The following is an 18,898-nucleotide window of genomic DNA, read 5'->3' on the forward strand; positions in this document are numbered from 1 at the left end:
ATAAGGCTCTTCAGCTTGCATCTTTGACACGAACATCTTATCTCCATCTCGTTCTTTTGAAGCATCTCGGCCTTCGCGGACCTCAAAAACCTATTCACGATGCCTTTGGTCATCATGCGGACCATGGTCGCCTGCGGGGTAGAGCAAAATGATATTTTAGAACCAAGAAAAAATTTGGCATGACTTTCCCTAAAAATAGGACCAAAAAGAATGCTTAATGCCAAAATTCTCGCCTAAACGGAAATGAATCAACATTCCGGCAAAATATTGGCAACTATCGCATTTCAAATACCGGTACACCTCCAAACACAAACACATATGCAACACCACAAACATATGCAACACCACGAACATACATAGATCTAGCTAGGCCATAAAAAGTGCATGTGCACATTGTTGTAGGGAGAACAACATAAATATAGCTTCCCCCCTTACTTACCTATCAAAACAAGGTAATTTAACCACTTAAATTGAATGAATCTATGGTGGAAATGAGGTGAAAAAGAGGAGGCACCCGAGACAAGGAGGAGGTGGAGAGAATGACGTGGGGAGAAAATGAGTGTGTGTAGGAGAGGCTGTCCAAAATATCTTGTTGCTGCCCACTTACTAATGGCGCACCAACTCTAAATGCGCCATTAGTAATCCAGGTTACTAATGGCGCACCTTCTGGTGGTGCGCCATTAGTAGTTTTGCAAAAAAAAACATACTAATGGCGCACTGTCCCACAATGCACCATTAGTAGTTTTGCAAAAAAGGGAATAAAAAATATAATAAAAAAACAACATTAGTGGTGCTCTTTCCTGCAGGTGCGCCATTACTAGTTACAACTAGTAATGGCGCACCGTGTCTGGATGTGCCATTAGTATGTTTGGACAGGCGCACTAGTTAAATTTTTTTTTGATACTAATGGCGCACCATGGGCCAGGTGCGCCATTAGTAGTTTCAACTCTAATGGCGTATCAGAAGGTGGTGAACCATTAGTATATACTAATGGCGCACCGCTTGTCTGGTGCGCCATTAGTGTCAATCCCATCTATAGCCCTTTTTCTAGTAGTGTTGGCCGCCGCTCCGCCGGACGGGCCGGACGCCACGCTGGCCTCCGCACGGGTTGGCAGGCTGGCCCGAGCGTGACTCACGAGCGAGCAAGCCGCCGTGCTGGCCTTCGCTCGAGCCAGATGGCTGGCCTTAGCGCGGTGCGCGCGAGCAAGCCGCCGCCCTGCCTTGCCAATCTAGCTAGCAAACCTTGCAGACAAGCAGCTGGACGGAGCTATCTTGGCTAGCTAGCGGCCGCGTGTGCCGGACGGAGCTGGCATCCGGTCTGCCGCAACATGGGCTCCACACCGCCGGCGGTTTTGACCTCGCCTTCTGCCGGCGGCGGTAGCTGCGTCCCATGGCTGAGGATGACTAGGTGGATGGGCCGGAGGTAGGAGGTCACTCAAGGATTTTTGTTGGTAAGAGCATGTACAATAGTTGATAAGGTAGTCTTATCTTAAGTCTGCCACATATGCAAGTGGTAGTAGTTTCTTGGCATTTTAGTGGTTTCTTGCATTATTAGAGCAAGTACAATAGAGGTGAGTGAGCGGTCTATAAGAAATAAACTACTACTACATGTTGGCTATAAGATGGGCTGTAGATGACATGGCACTGGCTTATAGCCAGCAGCTGGCTATACTATTAACCATGCTCTTAGGAGTTTCTTGTAAGGAACAATGTACGTACTACTAGCGATAAAAGGCGATTCTAGCTTGCGTTGTACTCCAACGAGTACTACTAGTGGTCGCGGGATTGTATACCTCGTTTTGTGGGTTCGATCCCGGCCGAATGCACGACGGCCTTTAAAAAAAATAGTACTACTACACTTCACTGCGAGCCAATATTTTACACGGGTAGTTTGAGTTTTGAAGTCAAACGGACGTGCGGCCCCACAATCTGGGTGCACTGGACAGCCTAGCCACGTGAACAGGTTTTCCTTCCCAGCATCCCGTGGCTCGCGTGCTCGCCCTAGCCGCACCTCGCTTGCAGCTTCCATCTAGCAGCATATTTAAACTAGCGCCTCCCAATTAAGCCTGAGGAGCCGGAAAAGCCTGGCGGGGCATCGGGAACTGTGCAATATGGCTCTGTACGTAAAGTGCTCTACTACTACTCTGTAGCTTGTGGCGTTGCATGCATGGACTTCACTCCATTGTCGTCTCTACTATAAAAGAAATTCCTCTTGCCTTTTTTTGAAATGGAGTCAAACGCTTTGCTTCATCTCATTCATAAAGAAGGAACTACTAACAAAGTTCGACAAGATCCATTACACCTCCACAAATGGAAGCGCAAAACCTAGTCTCGCTGTATCAAATAACTCAAATGTTCTGCCCCCGTAGTAACCATCACTGATAAACAGGCTGCTAGTGTGTGCATGAGAGGAGCGGCTGAGTAGGCCAGCTACGTGAGAGGAGCGGCTGAATAGAGCACCGAGAGTACCCACTAGGCCACTATGCAGGTGTACTTCCCCTGCATTGATAGTACAACGATGGTTCTAGAGAACAGTAGTACCCTCCACCTCCAACTGTTGCTCCTTGGCCCTGAGATTCAAGAGTTCAAAACTGGTGCACTATACAAGACTAGACTAGAAGTACAGTACATCGCACTACTAGTTGAGAAAAGTAGTACTAGTACTGCTACAGTATGAGTACATACTCCTCCGTCGCATAATGTACGATGTTTTTTGACACTAGTTGGCGTGTACAAAAAATGGCAAAAACATACCCAAAATTTCTTAATCCACGCCAAAAACTACTACCTGGTGCCAAAAATTTCTTACTAGTTCTATTGTTTACAGTATAATGCAATCCCATAACGTTCCATAGTGATAGTCCTAGTACTCCATGGTACCAAAAACTACTACCTAGTGCCAAAAATTTCTTACTAGTGCTATTATTTACTAGTGCTATTATTTAGAGTAGTAAATAATAGCCTCACCCCTTCGCTGAGGAACGATCTACAGTTGGAAGGGACGAGGCCCTGCGGTTACTACGCTCTTATCTCCTCCTCGCCAGTTCCCCTCCCCCCGAAGAGAAGGCAGTCCGTCGCTGCTCCCATGGATTCGCTAGGTGGTTGGTAGACCTTGGACGACGATTCTCTGGGAGAAATCACACGTCGCTCCAATGTCCTCACCGCCGCAAGACTCGGTGCTTCCTGCACCAAATTTTTCAAGACGCTGCTTAAACATTCTTGGGAAAAGGCCATGCTTGTTGGTCTTCCATGCGTCCTCGAGGAGAAGGTTCTTCTATGGGACAATTCTTTGAACAGTCCACCGCTCCCTGTCCATGGTTGCATGTTGACTCCGCTAGAGTTGACAACGTTGAGAGGTAGTCGGATTTTGTCCGATGAGCAGGTCAGTAATGGAGTTTGATCATGTAGTACTTAGTTATTCCATTTCCATCCCGTAATTTCTCCGCTGCCCACCGTCTTATATATAGGTTTGGGTCGGTGCCAACGAAGATTGGCTTGCATACCTCTGGCCGGATACCACCATGATTTTGCACAACATTCACAGCAGTGCGGCCGTTCTGGTAGACCCCTTCTCCACCATTGGGATCGGCCTTCCGGACTGGCTGGGAAAGAATACATATGATGATGCCTACATGAGATTGAAGAATATAGCAATTGCGGACCCACCGACAAAGCAACGCGGCTACGACGATTACTATCTCATCGCGGTGTTCGACATAAGGATTGCCATCAATGCAGGAGGCAGTAACGGCAGACGCTGGCGCATGTTGGCGGCGGCAGATTTGTACCCCTACACGTTCGAAGACGCCATGCGCCATCTAGGCCGCATCTTCACGGTGAAAAGCCAGGGGACTTGTTTCATCTGGTTGACATCCTACGATACGGGAGATTACAAATGGAATGCACAAAACATCATTTGCATCCCTAACGATACTCCGTTATTTTGCAGGGACCAGTCGTCCCCCAATCAAAATAAGATCGCCGATCCAGGATGTGCATTTGCATCCGCAATTTGGTCTAACCTGGAACCTTGTAGCTGACTTTGGCATATTGGGATCAACTATCTTAGCAATCGTTACCCATGGTACCACTAATGTGCAACATGGTCACATAATCTACCATGATCGGACCGTCACCATCTACCCAGGTATTCCATTTTTTAACCCTCTCGCCTTCTCTTTCATTGTTGTACCAGTAGTATACTTTGTACTACTAGTAGGAGTACTTTTTACCTTGGAGGACGCATATAGCTAGCTAGGCCCTTGAAGACTTGAACCCACTAGCTGCCACCATTTTTGTTTTTCCATGTCTTACTATCTCATCCATGTAGCCAAGAGTGGCTATATATAATAAGCCGATTATTTTACTTCCAATATACTGGAGTAGTACTATTTGCTGCACAGTATTACTGACCGCCACATTTGAGCACAACATTATTATGCATGGACCTTGACTATGTACGTCACCATGTGTCCAGATCTGGGATGTCACATGTACCAGATGAACGGCGCCGAGTTCGACCCCCATGATGCTACGTGGGTGCCGAGGAATACTCTTGGAGAGTACTCGGTTTTCATTGGGGACAGCTACCCCATTGTGAAGCGGATGCCACCTTCCGTGCACGACACGGAAGGCCTGCCGTTCATGAAGCATGGTTGTGTCTTCAGTGCGCACCGCCGGATGAACGACATGCTAGGACACGCTATCCCTGATTTATGCCGCTTCAGCTTGGATGAGTCTCCATCGTGTGGAACCGGACTAGAAAGCTGCAACAATGATTCCCGTTGCCCACCGCTATGGATCGTGCCATCCATGAAGAACACCTGGGACTGGAACCTGGAGGAGGACATGGAGCCCATCTATAACATGTAAGTGGAGTACGGTAATTGTGAACGGTAGCGCTGTGAATATATGTAGACTAGTCGTGCACAAATTTATCACATGAGTTGGAGATGAACTTGTGTGGCATACTGGCATTTGTCCTTTAGAATTTATTACTAGTAAATGTGTTATGTATACGTGCAACTTGTGTGGTTGTTGCACGGGCTCCAACACGCTCTTTGAGAAAAAAGGTGGCACATCTTTGGATATACGTGACGTGGCGGCATCATACAGTAGCATCGTTCACTATAGTTGTACTAGTACACTCCTACTAGGACAACAACTCCTATAAAACCTTGCGCTTGGCTCTTTGCCTCTTCGGGAGGTTCAACAGTTCGTACTCGTGTGAACCTTGCACTTGGCTCTTCGCCTCTTCGGAAGGTCCAACAATGATGATACTACAGTACAATATGCTTCTGGCAATCTGACACCGATTGAACTGCTGCACGTCCACCGCGAGGGCGAGGGCGAGGGCGAGGGAGAGGGATAGGGAGAGGGAGAGGGCGCTGTAGTCAAAACCCTCTCCTCGTCCTGCAAACCACCGCGCGCGTGGGTGAGGGAGAGGCGTAGTAAGCAAGCTTCTCCTCGTTCGGCGATTTGACGGGACACATCAAAGCAGTACTAGTACTAGTAGTAGTAGTCCATACTGCGTCCTTTCCGATTAATATGGCTTAATTTGAAACGAGAAAAATACACTGGCGGTCAACGTATGTAACAGTACGCTCTTTACGGTCACTATATATAGTTTTGCGGCGATTATGCGATCACTAGCTCATTGTAAAGCACCGTATTGCACCCTACTGACCGGCCACATATTCGACGCGGCACTTTGTTGACTGGTTAAATTGTCACCTGGTTTCTGGGTCCTACCTGTCAGTTGGTAGAGCAAAGAAATCAGTTAAACAAAACTTTACGCAGGCGCGACACGAGTCCAACCCCTTGCGCGCGAACCGCCCTGGCTGTGTATGTGAGCGCATGCACGTGTCCTCCCTCGGTCTTCACACAAAGAGTGTACTACATGATGTACATCTACACTTCCAATGCATTTAGCCTTTAATCTAAATCGATATTGATTGACTAATGCACCAACTTGTGCTGTAGGTATAGGCTACATGTCTATCCTTAATTACAGCATGCAACGGCCTTCATTTAATCTTCTTATCTCAATGGTCACATGCACACATAAGTCTGGTGCTTTTGGGCGTTAATTATGCCCTGGTCAATGTGTAAATCTCTAAATGTACAGTCTTTCACGGACGTAGGGAGTAGGTTGAGCACTTGAGCGTGAGCGTGTGTGTTGCGTCGTGTGCTGTGTGCCGGATGGGTGCATGAGTGTTGCGTGCGTCCATGTGTACGTGTGAGTGTTGCATGTTGCATGCATGCATGCATGGGGCTTACTCCCTCCCATTGACATGTTCATATTTCAAGCTTCCTCTGTTCCCTCCATATGGTGATACTCCCTCTGTTCCCAAATAGTACGGAGTAAAAGCCTCCCTCTGTTCCCAAATACAGAGTATTTGTCTTTCTACAGATTTCAACAAGTGACTAGGTACAGAGCAAAATGAGTGAAGTGAGCGTAGAGGCATAGGGATACTGTAGAAATGAAGTCCTCGCGATCCATTTATTCCCCATCTCGGTTAGAGAGAACTATTCAACTAGTCTTCGCAGTGAAGTGACAATACACGCTGCAACAGATGGGACACGTAATTAATAAGCTGAACCAGCGTGTTGGTGTTACTAAATCAGCCTTACCCAGTACTGCCATCATGTTTGCCAGTAGAGCACGCTTCCACAAATACGCCTACGCACCTCTGTCCTCCATTAACTAACATATGGGCCCTATTGTGGTAGACCCACATGTCATCGGTGTAACTATTTACACTCCGAAGGACGGTATATCCTGGTAGTAGTACTAGTATAATTGAGATTGAATGCACTTTCTTCCCCGTCTTCCACTCTTCTTCCTCCTCTCTTCTTCTTCCTCCTTTCTCCCCCATCGTCGGCCGCACACCATTTACCCCGCTCACTGCTCCCTGCCCGCGCCATCTTCCTTGGTAGCTCGCGCGTAATATATCCCCCCGCTCACTTGTCAGCCACACGAGGAGAAGCTTCTTCGCTCGCCCGCCCGAATCCACTTCCCCGCTGGCTCGCAGGCACCGAAAACCCCAATGGCAGAACCGACTGACACGCAGAGCCGCGATTGAAATTCCCTCCCCGATATTCTCTTGGAGCAGATCTGTAGTCGTATGGACCTACTCAGCATCGTCCGTCTGGCCGCATGCTCGGTGTCTTTGTACCGTCTACTCGTCTGCAACCGGCCGGCTCTTTTCAAGACACCCTACTTGCTGATGCCCGATCCTCGCAGGTGGCCCAGACACCAACTTGACGATCCTACGGAGGTTGCCGTGGTGCCCCTCGACATGCGACCACTACCCGTCCACCTGTCCTTCATGCGCGGCCACTACTGGGCGGGCATGAAGGCCAACTGGATCGTCCTCATCCACCACACCGGTAGTCCGTGGCGTCTCGTGGATATCTACACCCAGTGAGAGATCACCCTTCCATCGTTGGATACCGCCGCCATCGAGCCTCGCGGCCCGCCGGACACTCCTGCCTACTACGCACGAGACGCGTCAAGCTTTTGGCTCGACCTCTGTTTGCAGAAAGTTGTAATCTGCGAAGTGCCCACACTATCAGAGGACTACATGGATTACAAGCTCATTGCCTTGATCAACAAGGGATTAGTCTATCTGGAATCCGGTCGCCATACATGGTTATGGCTCATCATCAATCCTGTTGAGCAAACATTTCTGTCTGATGCTATAGTGCACGATGGCATCATTTACGCGGTCGACGCATAGATTGGCTACATATATTGGTGGAATCTATCGCCGTGTAATTGTTCTATCTCATCTCATCTTTACCTTATGAATACGACTGCCTGTTCATTTGTTACAAATTTAGAATGCATAGCATGTCCATAACCACATCATTGCTATATGTTCCTCTCATTTCCTAGATTTTTATGACCACACATGTTATTGTTAGAGTTGATATGAGCACAATTGGCATCTAATGATTGTTAGAATACATATTATGAGCATAACATCATGATTGCTATATGTTACTCTCGTTTACAAGATTTTTATAACAACGCATGTTATTGCTTAGAGTTGATATGAGAACAGTAGTAGTAAGTGCTATGGTAGAATATGAGTAGGCGTTGTCATAGCTGTTTTCCTCTCATTGTTACATGATGTTTGAACCATGACATATTGCTAGAATATGAAAGCCATTGGCTTATTTTTTTAACTTGGGGTATGATTATGACCACGACATTGCAAGTCTCTGTCTATGATATGTGTCACTGTTATAATAATCTTAATTCCACACATACTCTGAACATGATTGCTTATTTTTGTTCTTTTGGTCTCCAATTTGAATTGTTGCAGCAGACGCAAATGCGCTGGCCTTCATGATTCCAGGACCTGGAATCATACCAGCCGATGGGTGGTGGTTTATCGCTCGTTCAGCTGACGGCGGTCATTTGATGCTCATTCGCACGTACCAAATTGACCAAACCATTACATCAAACCACATGCAGTACAATGCGTGGGGCGTTCGTGACATTGATGGCTATGGCTGCTTCGTGTTCGAGAAAGATCCCAGCTCCGTTGGGCCAGGCGTATTCAACTGGAGGCGGGTTTAGAGCCTCGGAAACCACTCCTTGTTCCTCGGGCTCAATTATCCGATCATCCAACTAATCATCGATCATATCACCGGCGATGATTACTGTGCTATGCAACTTCCATTCGTGAGGGGGGCTGTGTTTACACATCATACCATGGGTTTCATGAATCACCATATCCAGAGATTCATCGACACAACTTGTTGCCAGATAATCTTTAGTGTGTGAAAGGCATCAAGCTTCCATGCGATGGATGGCTTTTGCAAACTCGACATGCGGCGATGTGGTTCATGCCAACAGCAAATATGCACAACTTGATTCGTGCTGATATCTAGACTAAGCCATGTATTCTGCTGCTGTAGCACGATCCTCTTTTGTTGGATATTATGTACTGTTGTTAGTTTGAAGCACTCCTCTGGTTTGAAGGATAGATACCTTCCTGGGATCAAGTGCATCCTAACTCACCTGCGTAGGATGTACTGATAATGATGATGGAGATGCTGTGCAGAAGCCATATATATATCAGTTAGGCTTCAAGTGCGTACTTGTTAGTTAAACCTATGTATAAATTGTGACACTAAATACGACTAGTAAGTAGTACAGTAGCAGTACTAGTATACGTCGGTCAAATTATTCATCATGCCACACATTGAATTGACATGACAACACGCTGCGCGTGAGGTGACACAAGAATCCCGGCGGTGTGTTCGGGTATTCTGGACTTCAGATTTGGAGTACCACATATCTGTAGAAAACTTTCATCATTCACTTAAAACAGTCGATTGATCATACATTGAGTACCATATAACTAGAATTACCGATGCAAGTCGAAGAAGGATTGGCCCGTGCTGCCGGCTGGCGTCAAGTTCGATCCCACGGATCAGGAGCTGATCGAGCACCTTGAGGCCAAAGTGAGTGCTGACAGCGCGAGATTTCAGTCTCTCATCGATTTGTTCATACCAACCATCGACAGTGAGCACGACATATGTTACACCCACCCCGAGAAACTTCCAGGTAAGACACCGATGGGCCATCTACTTGCACAAACATATTCCTTTGTTTATAGCTCTATTTTTCTTTTTAGACGCAGACCTGGTGAAGCAGTTACAATTTGAAAGTTAATAAAAAGTGAAACAAGTGACTGCAACATGCCAAAGATGTTATGAAAATGCCAACTAGGTACACTAAAACCTATATTCCGCAATACTGCAGGTATCACACTGAGTGGCCTAAGGAAGCATTTGTTCCAGCGCAATTCCAGGGCGTTCAAAAGGGGCACGTGGATGCGTTGCAAGATACAATCGGAGTGCGGCATGCACGCGATGTGGCACAAGACCGGCAATACCTTGCCGGTGATGGTCAACGGCCGGCAGACAGGCAGAAAAAAAGGTTCTGGTGCTGCACACCAACAAGAACTTCGACCAGCAGAGGACCACTTGAGTGATACACCAGTACCACGTCGAGGACCTGGAGCAAGAGAAGGAGCGGGAGCTGGTCCTCTGTAAGATTTTCTACAAGGCAAACACTTGGGCCAGGAGTAAAAAGATTATAAGTTAGTTTGGTATTGGTAGTTGTACTACCTTGTCGTCTACAAGTTGGTATTGTTGTTAATGATCTTTTGGTATGAACTTGCATTTGCTTCCAACCATCATGGCGAGGGTCGACGTGGATATAAAGCTGAATCATTTGTTTCAAAACGAATTTTCAGGCACCTGATTTTTATTTGATGGGTAGCATAAGCACCCGCCGTTCGAATTCCCAATTCTCCAACTTTTTTGAAACAAGTGCATGCACTTATTATCACGATAAAAAAATCAATATCCGTGCTGCACCCCAGTTATCAGTCTATACTTGCAGAATTCTCTCGTTTATTGAGCACGTATATTGTTTTTTTAGGTCGAGCAAGTTTCAACTGGGCTGTAGATTGCCCAGGGTTGTTTTGTTTTTAACAGGCCCAGCCCATGATGACAACGTGGCACAAAGATCCAGCAGGTATCTACTAGCCTTTGGCCCGCCAACGTTAGTTATATTTTGTCTTACAACATCCGCAGGCAGTTTTTTTACTGAATCAAACACACAGCCGAGTTCTATTTTCCTCTTGAAACGCATGTTCTACATCCATTTTCTAATCTCTACCTATAGTTTTACTAGTTCATATACACGTATCATTATATTGAAAACACATAAAATTCCCTTTTCATATTTACATCCTTATTTTTGTTGTTTTTTCCCACCCAGCGCTGATTTTTTTACCACTGGTTTTCCCTTAAACCAACTAAATTGTCCCACGCCTTATTTGCTTACAAAAACAAAACGATTTTTTTGGCAAATCAATAAGTTCTTAAAAAAATGTTTATCATTTCGGGATTACAACAGTTCAGACTCCACCGAAATATGCAAAATAAGGTTGGACTTTTTGACCGTGGTCCTGGGCAGAAAATGGGCTGTAATAAATTACTTAAGAATTCGCAAATGGGTTGCAAATTATAAAAAATAGCAAATGGGCTGCAAATTATAAAAAATAGCAAATGGGCTTTATGTTGTGTGCCACAGATTTGCAGGCTGACTTGTGGGCCTACTAAGTTCATGCGTACACAAGGTTTCTCAAAAAAGAAACTTAGTCAACAATCGAATCTACCAGCGTTAGACCATTAGATGTCAATCTAACGGCAATTGTGCTTCTTCAGTCTCTGATCTTCCTGCCCCAGCCGCCCAAACCAGCACCGTCGGAACCGCCTGCTCCCTCCTCTCGTGGCCGGCAGTGCTGCCGGGAAGGCCTCACAGCCCCATCATACTCGCATACCTAGCCTGTCTATCCCTCTACTCACCCACACCTCCTGTTATTTTCCGGCGATGGCAGCCGAACCAGTCAACCCTCATACTCTCCACCCCGTGGGCAGCCACTGCCGTGTCTTCCCCGGCTCCGTGTCGTTCCCTTCGTAGGCCTAGCCGTCGTCCACCGCCCTGGTGCTCTCGGTGCGGCATGGTCAATGATGTCCATCCAACGGCCGTAGTGCTTCTTCAACCTCTGGTCTTCTTGCCCCAATCGCCCAAAGCAGCGCCGATCGTGCCGCATGCTCCTGCCTCCCGTTGCCAGCTGTGCTGCCGCGGAGGCCTCACCGTCCCCATACTACTCCCACCGCTGGGCAGGCCATCCCTCCACTCACCCACTCCCCCTGTTATTCTGCGGTGATGACAACCTCACACCGCAGCCGAACCAGTGAACCCTCATACTCCTCTCCGCGTGGGCATCCACTGCCGCGTCTTCCCCGGCTCCGCGTCGTCCCCTTCCTAGGCTCTCAGCGCAGCGTGGTCAATGTGGTCAACGACCGACTTCCATCGGAAGAGTACTGTACATGGAGAGGCTGACAGCTAGGTCCACGGCAGCCGCAAGGAAGTGCCTCCTTATTACATGCAAAATAATTATTCCTCCACCTGACAGCAGGGACCCACTGGACGGGCCACCAGTATTTCGCAAAAAAAACGTTTCCCCCCTGACTTCTCAGACCCACCAGACGGGCCACCGTATTTCGCAAAAAAACGTTTGCCCCTGACTGCTGGGACCCACCATACGGACCACCGTATTTCGCGAAAAAAACGTTCCCCCCCCCCGCTGTCAGCTCGGATCCACCGGAAGTGCCTCCTTATTACGCACAGAAAAATGAATACCCCCTGCTAGCTGGGACCCACAATGGTGGGAGGCTGACTTGTGGGCCTACTAAGTTGACGAGGATGGAGGGCTTTGTCAACTTAGTCAGTATGAACGATTCTAGCTCCAGTGATTGTACGATGTCCATCCAACGACCATAGTGCTTCTTCAACCTCTGGTCTTCTTGCTCCAGCCACCCAAAGCTGCGCTGGTCATGTCGCCTGCTCCTGCCTCTCGTGGCCAGCTGTGATGCCGCGGAGGCCTCACCGCCCCCTACTACTCCCACCGCTGGCCCATGCTATCCCTCTACTCACCCAAACCCCATGTTATTCTGCGGCGACGGCAGCCTCACGCCGCAGCCGAACCAGTGAACCCTCGTACTCCTCTCCGTGTGGGCATCCACTGCCGCGTCTTCCCCGGCTCCGCGTCGTCCCCTTCCTAGGCCTCGCCGTCGTCCACCGCCTTGGTGCTCTCGGCGCAGCGTGGTCAATGTGGTCAACGACCGACTTCCATCGGAAGAGTAATGTACGTGGAGAGGCTGACAGCTGGGTCCACGGCCACAACCCAGTTTTTTTGTGATTTGCCAAGTAAGTCACTTTGTCAGGCCTATTGGGCTGCAAATCTTTCAAGACGAGGAGAGCTTCTTTCGGCTGACCAAGAAAATGGCCCATCAGTAATGAGAAATGGGCTGTACATTTTTTAAACAAATCAAACCGACAATTTGTTTAAAATATCTTTTTTTCATTTCGAGATTTTAAATTACATTAATTTTTATGCGTGGAGAATTTGTTGGATTTTATACTGATAAACATTTATTTTCAAAATCAGTTTGAATGTGAGTCAAAATTTTGGGATTAAAAACAGTTTGGACCGCACCGAAATATGCAAAATTTCGTTAATTTTTTAACCGTGGCCACAATATGGGCTGTAATGCTAACAAAAAGAATATGGGCTCCAAAAAAACCTTAAGAATTAGCAAATGGGCTGTAAATTATTAGAAATAATGGCAGATGGGTTGTATGCTGTTTTCCACAGATTTGAGGCTTTCCTAAAAAAAGGTTGACGCACAAGCAACGACTGTTGGATGTCCATCGAACGGCCGTCGTGCTTCTTCAATCTCTGCTCTTCCTGCTCCAGCCGCTCAAACAAGCACCAGCAGGACTGCCTGCTCCCTCCTCCCCGCGGTCGGCTGTGCTGCCGTGCAGGCCTCACCGCCCCACCGTACTCCCATCGCTGGCCTAGCCATCCCTCTACTCACCCACACCTGCTGTTATTCTCCGACGACGGCAGACGAACTAGTAAACCCTCGTACAGTCGTACTCCCCTCTGCGTGGGAAACACCTGCCGAGTCTTCCCTGCCTCCGTGTCGTTCCCTTCCTAGGCCTCACCGTCGTCCACCGCCCTGGTGCTCTCGGCACGGCCTGGTCAACATGGTCAACGACCGACATGCATCTGAAGTGGACTATACGTGGAGAGGCCGGCAGCTGGGTCCACAGCCGCCCTCAAGGAAACTACAAGAAACCTGTTAATCCATGACATATTTTTGTTGACGTTTTCAAAACTGTCATGGGCAGCCTCGTACAGCCCCGCAAGCCTGCCGAAGCCCACTGAAGCCCGCCGATCATTTACCCGTATAAAAACCTAACCCTAACCCCCCTCCTCTCTCGGTCCTCCATAGCCCCTCCTGATTCCCCATTGCCACCACCCACCACCTCCCCCCTCCCCCCTCCTCTGCTAGTGCCACGCCCATCCCATCCATCTTCCCCCTCCTCTCCGCCTCCACCTCAACCGCCCGACATTGGCACATCGCCGCCGCCCGCACCCATCAGCCACCTTGCTCATGGGCTCGGCCCTCTCCCCCATCCTTTCCTCGCGTTCTCTCCCAGAACAGATCGAGTAGCCGGTAGCCAGATCCACAGTGGCCCTTCTAGTGGCCATGCCATGGAGCTCATCCACTAGGTCCCCTCTTCTCCCCGCGCCTCCCTCCCCTCCTTCTCTCACTTATTTGATTTGATTTGTTTTGTAGATGTGATTCAATTTTGTCAAGTTGGTGATGTTGCTGCCTCGAAGGACCTGCCAAAGTGGAGAAGGAGGCCCACCGGCGCCATGGGCTAACTTGAACCAAGTCAAGACCTCCAAGACACCATCAACCTCTAGCCCACATCAGCCGCAACTCCTCCCCTGTAGAGTGAAAAGGTCTTTCTTCTCCTCCCTGCAACATGCATCTCTCTTTTGGTGAAGATAGATCCCATATTCTAGTTACGGTTGTACAAATTCATGATATTTCTGTGATTAGAGTGAGTAGAACAATTGAGGAAATCTCATGGTGATTATGCATATGAATCCATCCTTAGAAAGGATGACAGTAAATCTAGTCTGATGAGCTTGATTCAGCTAGTTATGGGATGAGCTTCTTGTCTGATTATGAGCATCATTTTTTGTTCTTACTGTAAAATAGTAGTATGTTTTTATGTGGGTCACACATCTGTTCTTCTACAACTCATACCTAAACCCAACTCTAGCAGCACCACTAGCAGTAGGTCATGCCCAATTATGTCCCAATTCTAGCACCAACAATTTCATAGCGACCAGTGCAAGATTACAATTTTTTTGCATTTATAGCAATCATAGATACTAGTTATGTATGTATGTTTCTGAAGTGCTAACATGTTCCTAGATGAAACTCCATTTCTCTACTCTGATGTTGATTTTGCTGAACGGAGACCCTCGACGACACACAAAAAATCATGGTTTTTTGATCATGGCATGCATGTTCACTCCTTGTGTATTTGGAGATAAGAGTAGCGGATGGCAACCTTGTCTGCTTTGGGAAACCATTGATTCTACAACTTGCACATCATGATTTCAGTTAAAGGCATGCTTTTGGATTTTTGTTGTGCGTCTAGAATAGCAGTTCCGATGTGCTTTCTACACATATTTGCCTCATTTATTAATACACCCAGATATTTTTTTATGAACTTAGACAAATTATCAGGACAAACATAGTAGAAAAATTACAGTATGAAGGTCGCCCCACGTCATGTAAGTGAACATTGAGAATAAGTATCTTATTTAGCATTATTGTTTGATCCTTTGTGGATTATGATATCTCAACTACCACTTGAAAGTATATTTGGTATCAATATTGTTTTTTAGACTTGTGATGTTAATCAGTCTCGTGTCGCTAAGATCTGTAAGAAATTATCAAATAAAAAGGAACAAGTGTGTGTCAATTCAACAAATATATGAATTTGTGGTACCATAAAATTAATAAAATATGTTCCTGCACATCAAAATGTCTGAATCTGTTGAGTAATTGAGGGTTGAAGGGAGGAAAGGAGAGTGGGAGTGGGGGAAGTTTACGTGACGCAATCGAAAATGGTAGACATGCCTTGTCAAGATATGCACATTGTGAAATATGCCAGTTGGATTGTTATGTGTTTTAAATTAAAAGTGTGTGTGAATAGGCGTGGAAAGGAACTGCGAACATGGATCTGTATGGCTGAGATAGTGTGTGGAGAGGAAGATTTATATTTTGACAATTCCACCTAATGTGCATCAGTATCCTAAAAATATATGTTAGACAAGATAGGTGTTGAACAACTGGAAGATGTATGAACAACTAGAAATTAACTAGTGTATACAAAAAATAATTATGGTCCTCGCAACGTCCACCACTGAATATATCTGCACATTTCTGAACCTTGATTTTATATAAAAACAGTCCAATTTATCTTCTCTCTTATGTCCTTGATTTCACTATGACTTACTCTCTTTCTCTGATTTCTTGTTCCTATTGTTGTCTTGTATACATGTATACTGGTTCCTTTCATTATTGTTTCCTGTTATAAATAACAGTACTATGCTGGTCAAGTGGGTAGATGAGAGCATTTGGGTGTTGCAAGGTGATCCAGTTCATAATAACACTTGCTGTTGGTGTTCATGTTTTATGATTTAGCTTGTACCTTAATAACCATGAAGTAATGTGTAAGCCATGTAATAAATAATATTTGTAGTTCTTGCCACCTTCTATACAAATATACTGGTTTGTTTCATTTCATTATTTTTCTTGTTATAAGTAATAGTACTCTCAGTACTGGCCAAGTGGACATGTAATACATTTTTACACTTGTTATAATACTCTTGTCTCTACTATATATGAATCTGCAAAAATCTAATGTTCTTTTAAATATGCTAGGTATGATTGGGTAGTGGGCTACATAGTGCTACCCACCATAATCCTCGCCATGACATGATAGTTGCCATTAGGAGAGTCGATGAAGAACCTGAACAGCAGCCTCGAAAGTTTATATGTTCTGTTGATGCAAACTGGATTGTAGTGCTTCTTAGTGAATCTATGTTGTAAATTATCATTACATGAAGGATTTGTAAACTGCTATGTTGCATATATACACATAATGTTTTTGAGAAAATATATGCTATGGATGGCAACTATTTGAAATTACTTCCTCTTCGGGCCAAAATTGGCTAAAAAATATACCGTGTCAAAATTGGGCCGAAAAAAAATTGGATGAACCATATTTAAATTGTGCCTACATTCGTGACGGTTTCCGTGACGAAAATTAGTATCCACGTAGGCAGCCACATCATACCAATTGGCGAATCAAAGATCCAACATGGCGTCAGGCTATGACGGCTTGTTCTGTCACAATGGTTTGGGCCTGGGCAGGCTTGGGGTAGATCCATGACGGCCAAGAACCGTCAAGGATGGCACGATGTCAAATTATGGCGCGATATACATGACAGACATCATGTCCGTCATGCATGGGCACCCATGACAGTTTTCCACTCCTTTGTGACGGACAAGTACCATCACGTATTAACAAATTTCTTGTAGTGGGAAATGCTTCTTTATTACGCGCAAAATAATGATTCCTCCACCTGACATCAAGGACCCACCGAAAGGGCCTCTGTATTTCACGAAAAAATATTACTGCCGCTAACAGCTTGGACCCACCAGCTATATCTTTGCACGCAAGGAAGTTCCTCCTTATTACGCTCAAAAAAATCAATACCCCCCTGCTAGCTGGGACCCACCTTGGTGGGAGGATGACTTGTGGGCCTACTAAGTTGACGGGGACGGGGGGCTTTGTCAACTTAGTCAATATGCATGATTCTAGCTCCAGTGACCGTACGATGTCCATCCAACGGTCGTACTGCTTCTTCAACCTCTGGTCTTCTTGCTCCAGCCGCCCAAACCAGCACCGGTCGTGCCTCGTGCTCCTGCCTCCCGTGGCTGGCTGCGATGCGGCGGAGGCCTCACTGCCCCCTACTACTCCCACCGCTGGCTAGGCCATCCCTCTACTCACCCACACCCCCTGTTATTCTGCGGCGACGGCAGCCTCACACCGCAGCGAACTAGTAAACCCTTGTACTCCTCTACGCATGGGCATCCACTGCCGCGTCTTCCCCGGCTCCGCGTCGTCCCCTTCCTAGGCCTCGCCGTCGTCCACCGCCCTGGTGCTTTTGGCGCGGCGTGGTCAACATGGTCAAGGAACGGCTTCCATCGGACGTGGACTGTACGTGGATAGGCTGACAGCTGGGTCCACGGCCGCACCAAGAAAGTGCCTCCTTATTACGTGCAAAATAATTATTCCTCCACCTGACAGGGGGACCCACCGGACGGGCCACCGTATTTTCCCCCCTGACTGCTGGGACCCACCAGCTACATCTTCGCATGCAAGAAAGTGCCTGACAGTCGGGACCCACCTGGTCGAAGCGTACGTAGCATTGTCATTCTGGTCATGAACGTGTATGTACATATATACTGGTCGATGTAGAGGTGCACACGTGTCATAGTAGAGGCGCGCACGTAGCATGTACATGTATGTACATTATCCAGGGTGCAAGGAAGAAAATACGGCCACGTATGTGTACATACGGGCGGGGTCTTGAAGGCTTACTCACGCATACGTACGGCCAGGGCTCATGTACATGGCTGGGTCGAAACGGAGAAACAGCATCGTCGTCATGTTCATGGGGAGGCAACAGAATGCGTCGTGTTCATGGGGAGGCAACGGAATGCGTCGTGTTCATGGGGAGGCAACGGAATGCGTAGTGTTCATGGGGAGGCAACGGAATGCGTCGTGTTCATCGGGAGGGCTTGGACGGAATAGGCGATGGAAACGAGGCCTGGCGTACCACAGAACGGAGGAAACGACCTTGTGTTTGACCGGCCACGTTCGAAACGGGATCCTGTTCATCGGGAGGGGTCTGGCGTACCGCAAAACGGAGGAAACGGACCTCCTACGGTCGAAACGGGGGTCCTGTTGATCGGGAGGGGTGTGGCGTACCGCAAAACGGACAAAACGGACTTGTGTTGGAGCGCTACGGTTGAAACATGGGTCCTGTTCATCGGGAGGGGTGTGGCATACCGCAAAACGGGACTCCACGGGATACTGTTCATCTCCACCGTCGACCTCCTCCAGCCTCCACGGGCTCCTGTTCATCTAGCCTCCACGGGTTCCTGTTCATCCAGCTTCCACGGGCTCCTGTTCATCAAGCCTCCACTGCGCGCTACTCCACCGACTACTGTTCAACCACCCCTCCACCGTCTACTGTTCATCCAGCCCTCCACACCACGGGGTCCTGTTCAACCACCCCTCCACGGGCACCCCTCCACCGTCTACTATTCATCCAGCCCTCCACACCACAGGGTC

This window comes from Triticum dicoccoides, chromosome 2A (assembly GCF_002162155.2).
Source record: "Triticum dicoccoides isolate Atlit2015 ecotype Zavitan chromosome 2A, WEW_v2.0, whole genome shotgun sequence".
Lineage (NCBI taxonomy): Eukaryota > Viridiplantae > Streptophyta > Magnoliopsida > Poales > Poaceae > Triticum > Triticum dicoccoides.